At 40.2% G+C, this 18,003-nt stretch overlaps 1 protein-coding gene across 1 annotated transcript in view; it reads left to right on the top strand.

Moving 5' to 3' along the window:
* Positions 1-18,003, top strand: part of flrt1a (fibronectin leucine rich transmembrane protein 1a) — a 46,814-nt gene that overhangs the window by 19,017 nt on the left and 9,794 nt on the right. Inside the window, exon 2 of the mRNA XM_089017620.1 lies at positions 14,731-14,962. The gene's annotated coding sequence lies outside the window, so the exon portion shown is untranslated. The remainder of the gene's footprint in view (positions 1-14,730; positions 14,963-18,003) is intronic.

Below are 18,003 nucleotides of genomic sequence, written 5' to 3'. Positions count from 1 at the left end.
TTGAAACATCTCCCTCATAGGAGCAAATAGCTGATCGACATGACCTGAAAGAACTAAATAAATATGTCAAAATTGTCCATAGCAAGAAGCTGAAAAAACTGAGCGAGAAGGGAGAGAGAAAAGGTCAGGTTGTTGTTCCTCTTGGTTTAGCCATTTAGATGTTGCAATCAGGGCGGCTTGGTGGACCAGCGGATAGCGTGTCTTACTGTGTGGAGTTTGCATGTTCTCCCCTGGCCTGCATGGGTTTTCTCCGGGTGCTCCGGTTTCCTCCCATATTCCCAAAACATGCATGGCAGGTTAATGGAACGCTCTAAATAATCCTATTGTGTGAGTGTGAGCGCAAAAGGTACATTGTTTGTGTGCCTGTGATTGGCTGGCAAGCAGTTCAGAGTGCCCCTACCTACTGCCTGAATACAGCTGGGATGGGCTAGAGCTAAATGGAGAGATGGATGTTGCAATCGCAAGTCATGTGCATGATGTCATGAAGTAAAAATAAATAAATACATTTTAGATGACAAATTTCGCATCGTTTAACCCCATAATTTTAAGGCAATGTTGAATACGATCTATTTTAATTTATTTTTTAACTCATTCACTGCCAGACATGTGCAAAAAGTGTGTCCACTTCAGTGCCAGGGTTTTTGTCACTGTAACTCAAATTCTAGGATCCACAGAATGAGTTTTAGGACTACGTAAACATTCAATGCAATGTAAGGAACCTTAGAATCTCTTCTTTCATCAGAAAAAAACGAGTTATTTCCTAAATGATATGGGTCTGGAGTTATATGAGCTTGAAATGAGGGTGGCTCTCCAAATTACAAGGCAATACATTCATATTTGTTTATATAGGGCTGAAGCTGGATCAAAGTGCTAACATGGAAATGTTGCCCGCTTGTGAAAGGGAAAAAAACATTGCCAGAGGTCTGGCCCGCGCTTTATGGGCACCCAAGAAAGAAAAAACAAAACCCGAAATAATTCGGGAATGGCGCTCTATGTCATATTTTCAATTCCCGAATAAATTTGTACATGGCAGTGAATGAGTTAAGTGCATGTAACTCATTGATGGATGGAGCAGCGAACCGCATAAAATGTCAACATGAATACCACATTGCCACTGAGCCCCGCGACAAGTTGCAAGCAGCCGTTTGAGTCGTTACGCAGATCTGCTGCAGTTTGAGTGTGCGAGCATGGAGGGATGTGCGGGCGTAACCTTGATTGTACATACTCGCTGATTTGTAGTTCTCTCATTCAAATTTGGCAGGGTTGTTAACGACTCTCTTCTCTGTGCTGCGTCAAATTTAAAAGACGTTTTTATTTTCCCTCTACAGGCACTTTTATGATCATTTTACGCGGCAGTTACTAATGGTGTCGTGATCCACTCACCTGACTTCGGTGCTAACGGTTGTCAATCTTTGGATATGCCCTGTGATTAAACGGTGACCACTGCAGGGTTTAGTCTGCCTTTCATCCAAAGCCAGCCAGGATATCGGCAACAGCTGTCCACAACCCTGAACAGGGTAATCAATTTTACAAAATGAATGGATGGATGTTCATTCATTTTCATCTCCTCCCGCATTCCTGTCCATATACATGCTCCTAATTGTAGACACGGGCAAGTCATTACAGTGCGGTCGAACAAACACAAGGTCAACAGTTCAACCTTCATGGAGGTCTTTGCTCTGTTGAATAGTTGCCTGAACGTTAACCTACTGCAAGGATGGTCGTGAGAAAAAAAAATACAGAACTGCAATTATTCCTTTCCGAGGTTTTTGGGAATGTCACCTTGATTAAATTAGATTTTTGCTGGCTTCATAAAATTGGAATCGGGGGGACTGTGGATAATCTGAGGCCGTCGGAGGAAACCTGTTTTTTTTTTTTTTTTTTCACCTCCACCCACAATGGAGGTTGCCACGGGAAAGTAATGTTTCTCCTTCCTGTCTTTGTTTCTACTGCTCTCCATTTGTCAAGTCCCACTCGATGCTTCATGCATTTTTCTTATTACTACCACTTGCACCAACTGTAAGGGCAGCCCTTGGGATATGTCAGCATGCAGATCCATTAAATTATTAGACCTCTTTTATTATTAACTCTGTTGCATACAGAACTGGCCGTGAGGTTTTAATATTCATGCGGGATGACTGTTCCCAACAGATGCTAACAGGACCATGTGGGATTAGATTAATGCAGTCGAGTGCAGAACACGGCGACAGAAGCAACGTTTTGACAGCTAGCGTTTTAATAATTAGTGCTGTTACAGGTCATCATAAAGACACGTGTGCATGCACGTCGCATCCTGTTTAGTGATATGTTGTGAATTCATACCTGGTAATCAATTCTTGAAATGCCCAAAAAAAGTTCAGTATTGTCTAGTCACCGTATTGTACCGTATTTTCCGCACTATAAGGCCCACCTTCAATAAATAACATATTTTAAAAATGTTTTACATATAGAAGGCATTATAAGGCTCACCTTCAACGAATGACATATTTTAAAACCTTTTCCATATAGAGTATAAGGCACTTTTTGACCGCTCCATTCACTGCCAAAGTGAATAAACAACTGTTTTATTATTTTCATCAAGGTAAAGTATTTGTATTTTTGTGACAGTCCATCTTTTAACAGCAAGGTATGACATGTAGTGCAATATTGATATCACATAGTTAAGGGGAACTTTTCCTTCGATCAGTAAACACGTAAAAACATTCTGATGCTGTTAACCTTAATTAAACGTTAGTGCAATTACTATATAGTAACACTTGTAAGAATAACTTGAATAGTAACTTTAGAGAGAGTGAATAATAACTCAATGTCATTCACGTGTTAATATCCATATTCACAATATGACCAATCTTGTTCACCTGTAAACACACAAAAGAAACATGCACCGTATTTTCTGGTGTATAAGGCGCACCCAAAAGCCTTGATTTTCTTCGAAAGATGACCCTGTGCCTTATATTCAGGTGCACCTTATATGTGAAGTAATATTGAGCAACAAGAGGTCACACAACTACTGTCAGCAACCACCGACTTTATTTCCCCTTGTAGAAGAAGTAGTGCGTAACGCCAGTCTCTACTCTGGCGCCTTATAATGTGGTGTGCCTTATATTTACAAAACATATATATTTATGCATTATACGTATTTGGAAAACTTTTTTCATTCATTGAAGGTGCACCTTAGAGATGGAAAAAGTTTGAAAATACACCATTCATTGGGGTCAGCCTGATACTCCGATGCGCCGTGAACAAATACAAATTGCACCTTCAGATTTTATTAAAATAATATATTATATTTGGAAAACCTTTTTCATTCATTGAAGATGCCCCTTGAACGAATGCAAATTGCACCCTGAGATTTTATGAAAAGAATATATTTGTACAACTTTTTTCATTCATTGAAGGTGCACCTTATACTTCGGTGTGCCTTATATGTGGAACAAGTTTGAAAATACACCATTCATTGGGGGTGCGTCTTATACATCGGTGCGCCTTATATATGGAACAATTTTGAAAATACACTATTTATTGGGGGTGCACATTATACAGTGGTGCACCTTATACACCGGAAAATATGGTAAATGTCACTTTATCACCAGATTAAAAGGCGCATGGTCAAATTTTGAAAAAATGCGCCTTAGGGTGCAGAGAATACAGTACTACTTTGTGATAAAATAAGTTGTCCACTGTATTAAAGAGTTAAAGCTTAAAAAATTGGTGGCCGGTGAAAGTGAGTGTGCCTGAAATATGCAGGACATGACAGAACATGTTTTGTTCTGAAGGAGCCATTGCCACAAATTGGAAAAAAATGGAAAAAAAGTGCTAATAGAATCTGCCTTGTTCTTGTGGGGCTGTAAATTTGTCATCAAACGAGGCCATCCAGTGAGTCATGCCTGAGATTAGTCTCTTTTCTGGATTTGCTCTGTGCCTCACTTAATTTCCTCTCTTTCTTTCTCCCCTGCATGCTGACCTTGTCTCTTTTTTTCCCCCAACCTGCTCGATTGTCAGACTGGTCACAATGTATGCGATGCGTACGCTTGTGGAGCAGTGAGCTGTCCAGCACGTAAATTGCCTGTTTATTTACAGTCATTGCATCAATTACGCTTATACAGCATGACAATGAGTGTGTGCGCGTGTGTGTTTTGGAGATTTTTGTAGAATACAAACACGTAAGACTTCGTAGTAGTGGGCAAGTTTGTACACACCTGCAGCAGTAAAGGCATTTTTCAGTTCATATATGTGAGGGAAATGGGGGTGAGGTGGGTGGGGGGGTTGCGGGTGCTGCGGAATTCTAAACTTTCATTACAAGGAGGGAGCCTGAAAGACCAGCTAAACGACGGTTCCTTCTCTGGGGACGGGGGGCGTATCCCTGACAGGCTCCGATGATTAGTGGAGTTTCGTGGGCAGAATTTGTCAAACATCGGCAGCCAAGACCCGCGATGGACATTCTTCAATTTGTCTCCTGCCAATTCAACCTCAATGCATCCAATGTGCACATTCGCTGAAAAGCTTGGAGAGGGTGAAAGATGATTGATTGATTGATTATGAAGATGACACCACAGCTGCAGAATTGCTTATTAGTTAATATGGTCGTTTTTGTATAGACATCATCCAAAATGTCAATTATTATTTCAATGATATATTTAAACTAGACCTGGTATAATTGTGTGTATCGTATTTTCCTGTGGATGAGGCGCACCCAAAAGCCTTCATTTTCTTCCATAGATGACCCTGCACCTTATACGCATATGCGCCTTATAGGTGAAGTAACTAACTACAACAACTAATGTCAGCAGCCACCGACTCCATCTCCCCCGTAGAAGAAGTTGTGCATAACGCCAGACTCTGGTGTACCGCCTTATGGTCCGGTGCGCCTTATATATGGTAAAAGTTTATAATTACACCATTCATTGGGGGTGCGCCATATACTCTGGTGCGCCTTATTCACCGGAGAATATAATTAATGCTGAGCCACTCGTGATCATGTGATTGGTAAAGTGTAGTTTAACCTTTTCATGCAGCCTTTAACCCAATAGCTGTTCTCCAAACCTTTTGCAAAGGGGGCCAGATTTGGTGTGTTAAAAATGTAGGCGGGTCAACCTTGGCGGAAGTTCTTTACATATAACAGCAATTATCCATCCATCCATTTTCCATACCGCTAATTCTTCAGTAGGGTCGCAGGGGTTGCTGGAGCCTATCCAAGCTGTCTTCGGGCAATAGGCAGGGGACACCCTGAATTGGTTGCCAGCCAATCGCAGGGCACACAGAGACAAACAACCAGTCACGCTCACATTCGCATCTCGGGACAATTTTGAGTGTTCAATGAGCCTGCCATGCATGTTTTGGGAATGTGGGAGGAAACCGGAGGACCCGGAGAAAATCCACACGGGCCCGGGGAGAGCATGCAAACTCCGCACAGGGACGCCGGACCGGGTCTTGAACTCACGGCCTCTGTACTGTTAAGCCGTGCTAACCAGTGGACTACTGGGCCGCCCTAACAGCAATTAATTTAAATAAATCACTTCACATTGAACTGTTTAAAACAGCCATTGTCTCTTTACAAATGAGGCAGACACAGTTGCCATTCATTTCAGTTAAGAAATAATTCAATTTCCACCCATCCTTGAACTGTGAACTTTACTCCTTTTGTAGATTGTTGCCATTTTTCGAAAATTGGGGGCTTATTCGGTCAATCACCCTATTTTCCAGGGTATAAAGCGCACCCAAAAGCTTCATCTTCAAGAGATGACCGTGCGCCTTATACACAGGTGCGCCTTATTTGTGAAGTAATATTGCGCCGTCACAGGTCTTGCAACTCCTGTCAGCAGCTACCGACTCCATTTCCCCCTGTAGAAGAAGTAGTGTGTAACCCCAACCTCTATTGCAGCGCCTCATGATGTAGTGTGCCTTATATTTGGTAAAGTTGTATATACCGGTATTTGTATATGATATTTTGAAAACTGTTTTCATTCATTGCAGGTGTGCCTTATCGTCCGGTCTGCCTTTGGTATATGGAAAAAGGTTTGAAAACCCACCATTCATTGGGGATGCGCCTTATACTCCAGAAAATACAGTACTCATATGTATTGTATTGTATATACTCATTTGCTGTTCCTAATTGAGCATCTCGATGGCAGCACAGTAGCACATGCAGGTAACAGTGCTACTGCCCAATGTATTAATTCTACCTGCGAGCCAGATGTTATTGATTTCATGATGGACGCTGAGGGCCGGATGAATTGACCACGGGCCACATTTGGCCCCTAGGCCGGACTTTGGGCATGTACACTCGTAACTGCTATCTCAGAAAGGGTTAATGACTATAACAGCATTATTATTGATTTTATTAACAAGACTGATGTAACAAGATCACACAAAATATGAAAACAATTATTGTTCCATTATTTGCGCACAGGAAATGTCAAAATAAATCTATGTGTTAGAAGGGACTACTTTTCATCATCCCACTGAAAAGCCAATCAAACTAGCCTGGCTCATTACTGTCAAGAGCAGAGGGCATGAAAAACATGGATGACAGATTTAGTGGCCTCTATCCCCTCTGGGACGCGCGCACCGTTTTATTGAAAGGGAAACAATTTATCACAAGGCAATTCATCTGTGGTTAACTTTTAATTAATGTCGGAAGATGATGACTTTTAATATGGCCAGTCTTGTGCGCTTGGTTTGTTTCTCTTGATGGAACTTCACGTCACTTTTTCACAAGTTGCACCCTACTCCTAAAAGTAACAGTTAGTAAATTCTGGGTAGAGTGAACGAACGCTGGCGCGAATGGATGCCACTGCTCACCCGCACATAAATACCGTGGCGGTAAAGTGACCTTGAGAGTTTCTAAAGGTGCTTAGAAATGACAGGTATTATTATTATTATTATTATTATTATTATTATTATTATTATTATTATTATTATTATTATTATAAGGAATACTGTGTTTGCACTATGTCACCATTCCGCACTTGAACGTTGCTACACAGGTCTGAGGTTTGGGATTCAAATCTAGTTGTGGAATTTGCGTGTTCTCGTTGTACTTGTGTGGGAGTTTTTTTTTTTTGGGATGCCAGCTTCTTCCCACACTCCCAACAATATGCATAAAATTAATCATGGACTCAAAGGTGGCCATAAGTGTGAACAAGAGCATGGTTTCGTGCCCTGTGATTGGCTCGTGATCAGTGCATCATATACCCTGTGTCTCGCCTAATACTGGCATAGGCTAAAAAAAAAAGGGTGAATTTACACTTGCCGATGTAGCTTTTGGAATTTAGCAAATTTGCACCAGCAGTACACTCAACTCTGTGCAGTAATGTTGAAATCCTTGCGAGCTTTAGCACAATATGACTGAATGATCAGAGACTAGTTGACCTAGGCTGCATTACTTTCGTTGAAGACAAAATACAGTGTGTAATAAAGACAATTATAATTATAAATATTTCAGTTCTCTGCTATATGCATGTTTAGATGAAGAAGGTACAGCGTATTTACAGTGGGTGACAGGTCGGAACATCAGCCTCACAGCGCAGAGGTGGATGGTTTGATTCCGGCTTCGGCCTCCCCGTGTGGAGTTTGCATGTTCGAAACATGCCGGTGTGGGTTTTCTCTGGGTACTCTAAATTATCCATAGGTGTGCTTGTGAATTACTGTTTGTCTATACAATATGTGACCTGCGATTGGCCAGCAACCAGTTCAGGTTGTCCTTCATCACAAAATGGATGGATTATTATTATTAAATCAGACTTGATCTTAATTTTACTCCCTGGTGCAATCTACAATCTTTGTGACTGCTTTATTTCTTGAATATGATAGCTGTCCATGTTAAGCACCTTGTTACAGCTTCAGCTGTTGTTAATGCATTATATAATTCAAAATGTATTGTATTCTTCTTTTTCTTCTTCTTCTTCTTCTTCTTCTTCTTCTTCTTATTATTATTAATGGTAGTAGTGGTAGTAGTAGTCAGAATAGTATAGTAGTATAATTTGTGGTACAATCTTTACAATGGTTTCCTACTGGCTGTGGAGGGGTCATATGATTGACAGGTTGTGGGGAGAGTTTGGCATTGGTACCAGGTACTCATCTGCTGTCGCAAATTTAGTCCGCGCACCATGCCAGATTTGAGCTGGTCAGGAAAATGGAGTCCCTTGCATAGTTAGTTACCTTGAGATGTAGGTCCACTTCAATGCAGTAAGGCAACCGGTTGGAAACGCTTAAGTGGATGTGCTCGCCACTCGGTCACCAAGTGGCAAAATGAGAAAACGATAATCATCTTCATCACTGTCAGGGTTGCTATGGTAACAGGAGACTATTCAAAAATGGTCTTGAAACTTGAAGTGTCTCTTCATTCTAACATCATGTTGCTTCAAAGTTTCGTTTGTCTTCTAGCGAATCTGTTTTTTTCTCCATTATTTCCACAGCATCTCTATTAACTCTCCACTCTATATTCCTTTCATGTTTACATTAGTTTCACTGGCCAGCTCCTGAGGCTCAGTCCCTGCCAATATTTGTGTTTGGGTGAAAGCTGCACCCTATTTCCTGTATTTTATCATCTCCTTGTACCAGCTCATTTATCGCCTTCTTTATTCATGTTTTTTTTTCTTTCCTCTCTTTGGCCTTCTTCTCCCTTCTTGTCTGCCCTGAATTAACAACATTGAGGATGAAAATAAGAAGAAGAAATGATGGGGAGCGCTCAAAAAAGAACAAATTGGACGGTGCCGAAATGCGCCGCGATATACAGAGTTATATTATAGGTAGACCAACTCGCAATGATTTACGCAGAGTGAAAAAAACTACAATCAAGACAAAGAGTACAATTAGCATTACACACTTCATCTTCATATCTCTTAACTATGTAAACGCCTTCTTATGAGGACAGATGTTCTTCTTAGTTAAAATGGGAGCAGACAATGCTCTTTAACTTGTCATTGAGAAGGACCTGAAAGAAAAAAAAAGTCAAACAGCCAATCAGTGAATAAGAAAGCGCGGGTACACGTCAGGCCAATGACAAAGAAATGTACGAACCAACTGCTCATATGAATTCATCACATTTTTGTGCTTTTTGACTCATAATGTGTCATCTTTGACACTGCAGACGACACTGCTCTCTTCCACTTCCGTCACTGAATACACATTATGTGCTGCCACATTAAAAGTCTGATCACTCTCTGTGTGTGAGAGGGGTGTGTGTGTGTGTGTGTGTGTGTGTGTGTGTGTGTGTGTGTGTGTGTGTGTGTGTGTGTGTGTGTGTGTGTGTGTGTGTGTGCGTGTCAAATCATCTCACCGTCGCTTTGTGCACATCTATCACTGTAAAATCACAGTAAGGTACAAACCACTTACAGCAGGCGTGAACGTTTGAATCTTTTATGAGGATGTGCTGTAATAACAGACCTGTGCAACAAAATCCTCAGTTTAGAGAGCAGGCCATTTAGGAGATACAGATTATACCGGCTCTTGAACATGTCCTCCAACCAATATTTGATAACAATCCCATCGGGCACGCTGTAGTTCATTAATGGCACCGCAAAGAGGGTGCAGTCTGACACACAAAAAAGAAAAAAACAGCGACTCTGTAGATTAAGTCCCATTTTCGACTGACCCTCACAAGTGTTTCCCCTCAACGTGCCTCAACCTGGCACCAGCCAATAATAGTCAGAAATGTATTTTAGTTTTCAGGTGAGCAGTTACAATTCAATAAATGGTGCTACTTTTCCAGATTCTCGGCTGGTGCGCAAGTGACAATTTTGGACTTCCCATTGACATTGTTCTGTCGTACTTCTGTGGACTTTTACCACGCATTACAAGCCTTGTCATTTTTATGTTAACAAGAATATAAAACATGTCTCAATATTTAACACAAGATAATTGTACCCACTTTTTTGAGCAACGAAAATGGGGTTTATATACAGTATTTTAGCATGCAAAATACTTTATTATGGACGCAGCTGTTGTGAAAGCGCTCTATAAATAAAGATGAGTCGAGTTGAGAGGCTTTGTACAGGAAGGAATTCCTAGACGAGGCTTGGGAACTGACAATTATTGGCTTTTAAGAACTGAACCGCATTATACATACATGGAAAATAGTACAATCACCTAATAGCATTATATAGTCGTCTTAAAAACCACAAAAAAACGCAAAGGGTCTTATTTGAAGATGCAAGTGTGTCTATATCACGAAATAATAATGGGATTATTCACATCTCCGGCAAAATCCACTACAGTGTACATGTATGGAATTATCTAAAATACAGTTATTGTGTCAATCATTTCAAACTGATCCCAGCCAGTGACACTTTCAACTAGATTTCAATGGATTTTGTTCATTGATGTGTTTGCTCCCATTCACTGGAAATGCTCTTGTAAATAATTTACGAGCTGGTTCTTTGCGTGAAGTAATGCTGCCATTAAATTTGGAAATTTACACAAGGAAATTTAAAAGGCACCAAAATAGACAAGGACTGGTCTTTTCAATTTAGTCGCAAGTGATCCTTATGACCTCGTTACCATATCATAAATTCAATCTTATTTAGCCCCAGAGCTGTCCAGCGATGACAATCAAATGGCACTGACATTCTTCCCAAATTAAAAAACAGTGCTGGCATATTGCATACTGCTGCCAAAAAGGCGCAACCACTCAGCATGAGCGCTATAATATTATAATACCGTCAAACCTTGTTTCAACACACACACATTACCCTTTTATCAGGTAAACTTCATTGTACAGACCTGATTCTTCCCACAAAATTGTGAAAAGGCCGCCACTACCTTCATTACAATACGGGATTTCCTTCCTTTAAAAAGCAACACGACGGACCAACTCAGTTCATTGTTGTACTTCCTGCTGTAACTCATGGAGACACATGGTGTGGTCCTGAGCAGGTGGTCTGAAAACGGAAGGAATTGCCCATGAAGGCTGAAATTGTCTCTCACTTAGTAGGCCGGTTGTTGGTGGCATTGATAGTTGCCGATGGTAGCTATAAGATGAGGCAAGAACACTGAAGTTGTGTGTTGCATGTCTTTGCGACGGATGTGTTGTAATGAGGTTGCATTGTAGAAATAAAAACTGGTCCGCTGCATATGTAAATTTAGGAACCGATGTCGTGTTATGAGTACCAGAGAAATAATACGTGGAAAAAAAAGACACTTTTTGAAATGCGTGTTAAGTCAACAAAAGATTCCCAATTTTTCACATGGGGAATTTTAACATGACATGTTATTTGCCCTGCAATTGAGTGGCCATCAGTCCAGTGTGTTCCCTGCCGGTCGCTCAGTCATCTGGGATCGTTTCCACTTACTTGTGACGTTCAAAATGACCCTCATGAAAATGGCCGGTCGGATGCTTTCGTAATTGAATCATTGCTCTGGAGTCTGTATTACATGTAAAGTTGGAATTGGAGAATCGAGAGCCAAGTGGGTGGGGTGTAGGGGCATTAAACGCCACCAACATCTGTTCCCCTTTTTACTCTGCCCTTCACGCAGAGTTGCTACTTGCATCTAATAATCGCAAGACCTAGCATAACAGCCAACATAAGAGCGAAAAAATGTTATAATATGACCGTAGACTGAGACACAAGGATGCTTGAACGTGACCAATGGCTGTTAATGCACCAAACGCCTTTTCCCGCAAGACTGAGCGGCACAATGCATACTTAACCGTGCATCCTCGATGCTGTGTCGCGGCACCCTCCATGCAGTCACGTTTCATAGCCGGGAGAACACACCTCATGCCATCCTTATTCACGACACTCCTTTGGCACCAACATGCAGACGCAGAGCGGTTCCTCCGAGACTTTATAGGTAATTACTATTCTGTATGTAGATCACACCAGCATAGGAGATGTCCTCGTTGTTCAAATAGCATAGCTAAAGATATTTTCATGTTCACAGTAGCGCTGGCAATGAAAGCGTCCGGTCACCCATAGCTTTGTTCTTTCAATCTCACAGCAGACATTTTAGCATAGAAACAGAACACATAGTAAATGTAAATAATTACTGTTCAGAATAGATTATAACAGTACTTCTCAATGTAGGATACTCGTACGTACTGCTAGTGGAATTTAAGTTCAGAATCAGAATACCTTTATTCGTCCCACAATGGGGAAATTTGCAGTCCACAGCAGCAATTTGAAAAGGGAAGGATAGAAAACAAGATATTCTAAGCATAATATGCATAATAAGCATGTATACTGTGCAAATGTAAATGTGCAAAAATGTTTCATAAAAAAACTGTACATAGTGCAAGTATTAAGAAAGGCATATTGATATATTGCAACAACCCATATTTACAAGTGTGCGTTTTTTTTTTTGTTTTATTTCCACATGTGATCATTGAGAATTGCAAAGCCTGACAGCAGTCGGTAGGAACAAGCGGCGGTACCTCTCCTTGCAGCGCGGGTGTAAAAGTCTCTGGCTGAAGGAGCTACCCAGTGCTGTCAGGGTGGGCATGAGGACGTGGGAGGAGCTGTCCATCATAGCTTTTAGTTTAGCTAGCTGTTGCCCACCTCCTCGAGAGAGTCCAGCGAGCAGACCAGGACAGAACTGGCCCTCTTGACAAGGCGCTCCAGTCTTTCCTGTCCCGGGTGGTGATGCTGCCTGACCAGCAGACAATTCCATAGGGGTGGCTGAAGCCACCACAGAGTCATAGAAAGTCTTTAGGAGTGACCCCTGAACTCCAAAAGACCTCAGTTTCCCGAGGAGGAAGAGGCGACTCTGTCCCTTTTTGATTAGGGCATCCATGTTTGTAGTCCAGTCCAGTTTATTGTTGAGAGTAACACCCAGGTACTTGTCGGAGGTCACCCTCTTAATGTCCGAACCCTGGATGTTCAACGGTGCAGGTGAGAATTGTTTCCTGCAGAAATCCACTACCAGCTCCTTGGTTGACAGTTCATGCTGATAGTACGCAAAAGAATCACTGCTCAAGTGCAGTTTGTTTGTATTTCACTTTTTAATGATTTGTTTTCCTATATTGAGGTGCATCTGTTCATCAATAGATTGAGGTGCAGTATTAATATTTTCATGAACACTTATACCGACTATGCCATTATTTATTTATTTATTTATTTTGTGTATTCATTTATTCGTATATTTATTGTTTTATTTTTATGTGGTTGCCTATTCATTTTATATTGTTTTTTTATTTATTATTTATTCATTCACTTTATTTATTTCTTTATGTATTTGTTTATTTATATATTTATACATAGTTATTTTTGTTTATTTTTATGTGGTTGTTTATTCATCTATATGGTTCTTTATGTATTTATTCATTCATTCATTGTATTTATTCATGTTTTTATTTATTTATTTAGGCCGTCGTGGTAGTTTGACAAATGTGATATAAACGGTCTGTCACTTATATCCCTTCTATGCTCCCTTGTAATTCATCCTGAATTTGAATCATATTGAACTAAAAAAAAGTGGCCACAAATAAGCATCCCACATCCACATTCTTTCGTGGGCATATGGACAGCAAGAACCAAAGATGACAGATGAACAATTTCGCAGCCCAACAAGTAGATGTTCAGCCAAAAACTCCTTAAAATATATATTAATTGAAATTCGAAAACCTCTTCATGAGGCATTCGTATGGTTGACCTTATAGTCTTCGACAAAGAGTAACTAACTAACAAATTCATTGAGGCAACCCCAGGTGGCAGACAAAGAGTCCCATCTGAGTCAGCACATTTTCCATGCGGCACATCTGCAATTTCAGCTCGAGTGACCCGCTCGAGATTGAGCGCACCAATGCCATGGTGATTGACGGCTGTTGTTAACGGTAGGATTTCTGGGAGGCGAACAGCAGGTTAGTGTCAAGGTCAATCGGGAAGCGTTTGGCAGAAATCCAATGGGAGAAGAAAATTGGAAACACGCAACCCTGCTTGTGAGTCAGAGTGGTGAATCAAAAGGTCAGTTTGGGTGTGTGTGGATGTGGTGACAGCATCAAGTAGAGGGCTTTTGGTAAGATGACTGATGCAATGTTTTCAACCACTGCAGGTCTTCAACTTTGCTGCAATAAACAATTATACAGTACATACCTACCATATTTTCCGTTGGATAAGGCACACCGGACTATAAGGCGCATCCCCAATGAATGGTGTATTTTCAAACACATTTTCACAACAGGCACACACGCACGCACGCACAGAACAGCACAAATGAAATAAACGTTCACCATGTATTGTAGGAGTGACATACTTGATTTGCACAATAAGTGTTATTGAAGTTAGAGGCCAAATCTTTGAAGAAGGTTACTGCGATACGTCACATTTCAGCTAAAATAACAAACTCGGAAGTGTTTCTTTGAAATCACTTTGGTGAGACTTTTATAAAGAGGCTTTCATCAAGCGGAGATGAGAGCAACATGTTTGATGGGAAAATTGAATGACTTTTCAAGCGGTCCGACAGTTTATTTTTATAATTGGTATTAAAAATCACATTGAGGAAATTCAATAAGCATGAGTAAAGCTTTGGCAAAAACACGTATGATTTATTTCCAAGAGAGCGTCATGAAAGTCATGTAATCCTCCCCCAACCCAAAAAAATAAAGACTTAAGTACTACTTTCCCATATGTGACATGGGCAATACGACGCACTTGACGGGCACTTGATGGCCTGCAGAGAGATCAGTAATGCCATTGCAGTTTAATTCCGGAATTTGACATTTTGACACTTGATTTACATTGACGGTCAACTGTGATCCCCTTGTGATTTTATCTGCCGTCACTTTCTCTACAGAGTGGCCATCTGACACCAGCGGCGGCATCTCATTGACATAAAAACGGAAAATAAAAAGACTCCAGAGAGCTTCTGCGGTTGATAGTGGCAACCCACATCCAAACAACACCTCGTGTATCACACTTTATGGACGACGTGTCGACAGGAGCTGGAGAAGATACAGCTGGCACACTTTAAAAAATCACTTGTAGGAAGGAGTGGCAAATGTACAGCAAATGGCACCGAAAGAAAGGTATGGCTGTTTTTTTTTTCTCTTTCAAAATTATGTTAATTTCCTGTAATGTTGGAGCAGATTGTACATACAAAGATTGATGTTAATCTTAAAATGGAATTCTGGATTGTATTAACTCATTTTGTGAAAATTGGCCCCCACAACATTTAGTTGTACAAAGTACTTGCAGGCACCTTAAATACGGTGGTTTCTCCATTTACAAAATGAATTGGTTCTAAGAGATTTTTTTAATAGAAAATGTTGTAGTTAGCGGTGGATTTTCCATGTAAATACCTTAATCCGTTCCAAGCGCCCCTCCAAAACTAAGATGTACCGGTAAGTGTTTTTAGAAGCATAGCATTTTTTGGGGGGGTACAGCATGAAATTCGTGTAACAATATTTTTATTATGGTAAACTTTGTAACTTGTGTAAGGTACACAAAATACGGTTACTAAAACACTGCCACTGTCTGTCCATGGATTTCATATCTAGGCCTTCAGTAGTGCTACGTCTGAATCAATCTACACTAAAAAAAGTGTGGTGTGATTTACAAGTCCACTAGTGGGTAACATTAGCCAGGAAATAACTGACCGACCTTTCTTAATGATGTCCATTTTTTATTGCAACTATATTTCGCAAACTATGATCGATCCAATCATAGTTTGCGAAAACTCTGAGAGGTACCAACGCCGTCTTGAAGGCATTGGTACCCCTTTTGGATTGGCAATTCGAAATCAGATTGGTTAGACCAACGGTTTGATCGACACATTTAATGCGACAGGGCCCGCAGAATTGATTGTGAAGGTGTCCAGGTAGATTTCTGACACTAGTAACAAATGATGGCTGAAATGTGATGAGTTAAATGCATAAATATGAAAACACACATCTGGAAGAAGCGCAACAAAGGAAAAGCAATGAAAGGAAGCTAGAGGACAATTTGAACTTATTTAATAAGAATTCATGGACAAAATATAGTTGACATCAGTCTGTGATTTAGATATTTTAGGCCAGCAGAGAAGGCTTTGCCGGCCTTGACAGGTCCCCACTGCTGAAAACAACTACCATGGGAATCGAATCCGAAATTTCAACGGAACTCCTAAATTTCCTAAATATTATGAACAAAAATTACATTTGTATGCAGAGTGTTACTAATTTTCAGCCATCTTGCAATATTTTTCGTTATTTTACAAAAACAGGGAAAAAGAGGAAACACAATTACAACAGGAAAATTGTAATTGTGATCAAGTGGAAAAGGAAACGCTTTCATTCAACCAGATGGCGAGATTCGTGAATGATGTTCGATAAGCTTTTGGAAATCTCCAAGATCATCAAGTATTTTAGTGCCCAATACAGTACATGGTGTTCTTTGTGCAGTGACGCAAACAAATAAAAATGAACAACAATGGCTCTGTTTTCATGCTAAAGTGAAATGCCCTCAATACAATATTCTTGCTCTAAGAAATACAGTCATTGAATACTTGAAGGTGAGTGGAGCAAAACCCTTTTAACCTCTGAGGTTTGATTTATAGGGCTAAAAAGAACAGGTGTGGTTTTAAGCGGGTCGGAAACTTTTATTTTAAAGGTTTTCCAGCTTTTTTTAACATCACAAAAGAAAGTGTGACAGTTCCAACGAAGGCTGTAGTGATTGCTGAAACTGTTGGCAAAGGAAATAATTGGATTGGATTGGATATGCCTTAATTAGTCTCACAGTGGAGAAATTTACATTTTACAGCAGCAAAGTGATGAAAGGAATGAAAGTAGAAAAACAAAATACATGAGCTGCTGGAAAGGCAGCCACTCTTGCGGCGCCGTCTTGAAGTCAAAAGAACAACAACAAAAAACTAAATAATGTTAAGCAGATTCCTTACTTACAGACAGTGTATTGTCGGTGTTCAAATACCTGACATGTTTCGGCGACTACTTCCGCCTTCGTCACACTCTGACGAAGGCGGAAGTAGTCGCCGAAACATGTCAGGTATTTGAACACCGACAATACACTGTCTGTAAGTAAGGAATCTGCTTAACATTAGTTATCAAGTAGACAGGATGAATTTAGTACAAAAAACTAAATAACAAATAATATGACAGCATAGAGACAATATGACAAAACAAAGACACAGAGAGACATTCATTCTTCGGGACTTCTCTCTTCACTTTATTTATTGTAATAATAAAAAATGAAATGAGTGCAGACTCACATGAAGCTTGCGTTGAGCTTAACTGTGTCCCATGATAACTCGATTTGTTAATCTATTTTTATCCATCAATTATTTGATCACACGGCAGGATTTGGAAAAGTCTATAATTCTCCCCTGATCTTATTTGAATTTAATTCAAGTTGTCGGGGGTGAAAGTGAGGTGATGTGATTTCATAAATATAAGTACGCTTTGAAAGATGGATTTTTTGAGTGCTCTGCAACCGTGTGAGGCAGATTTAAGATTAGCAAAGAGAAAACGATGATGAAAATAGCAAATAAAAGTTACACGGATGAAAGTCAATGCAGAACACCCCATGCTGTGAAGTCACTGCCACACTTCTGATGATCTTTTCTGAGCCCACATGCAAGATTATATGTTTATTAATCTCCTGCTACCTCCGCTGTAGCGCTCCGACATTGTGCCAGTGTGCAAGACAATGTTCGGTGTGCATACAATGGATCTCAAAACAAATAAAAAATTCGTCTTGCACGTGGAAATCAAGGTCCTGCAAATGTACATGAATTAGATTTATTGATTTAATGACTCAGCTATTAATTTTGCAAGTCACATTACTGCTGTCATTTCCATTTGGAACACATTTGATTAGACAGAAGGAGATTCTAACTGAATGTTATTTACCAGAATTTATTGTTTCAGCCTCTGAAGAAAATCCATTTGTTCTGCTTAAGATTTCAGTTTGGAAGATTTAACGGCTGTCTAAAATGGGATCAACCAAATGTTGCTTTTAGAGAGGGTTGACATCAAGAAAGATCTCTAAAGACGTAACACAAACAAAGAAAGTATGCAAGGAAATGAACTAAAACATTTTTTTGACTCTTCCCAAATTAAACCCAAGCAAAAAG

This window comes from Hippocampus bargibanti, linkage group LG16 (genome assembly GCF_051943395.1).
Source record: "Hippocampus bargibanti isolate YZ-2025 linkage group LG16, ASM5194339v1, whole genome shotgun sequence".
Classification (NCBI taxonomy): Eukaryota; Metazoa; Chordata; class Actinopteri; order Syngnathiformes; family Syngnathidae; genus Hippocampus; species Hippocampus bargibanti.
This window is presented reverse-complemented; position numbering and strand designations above follow the sequence as displayed.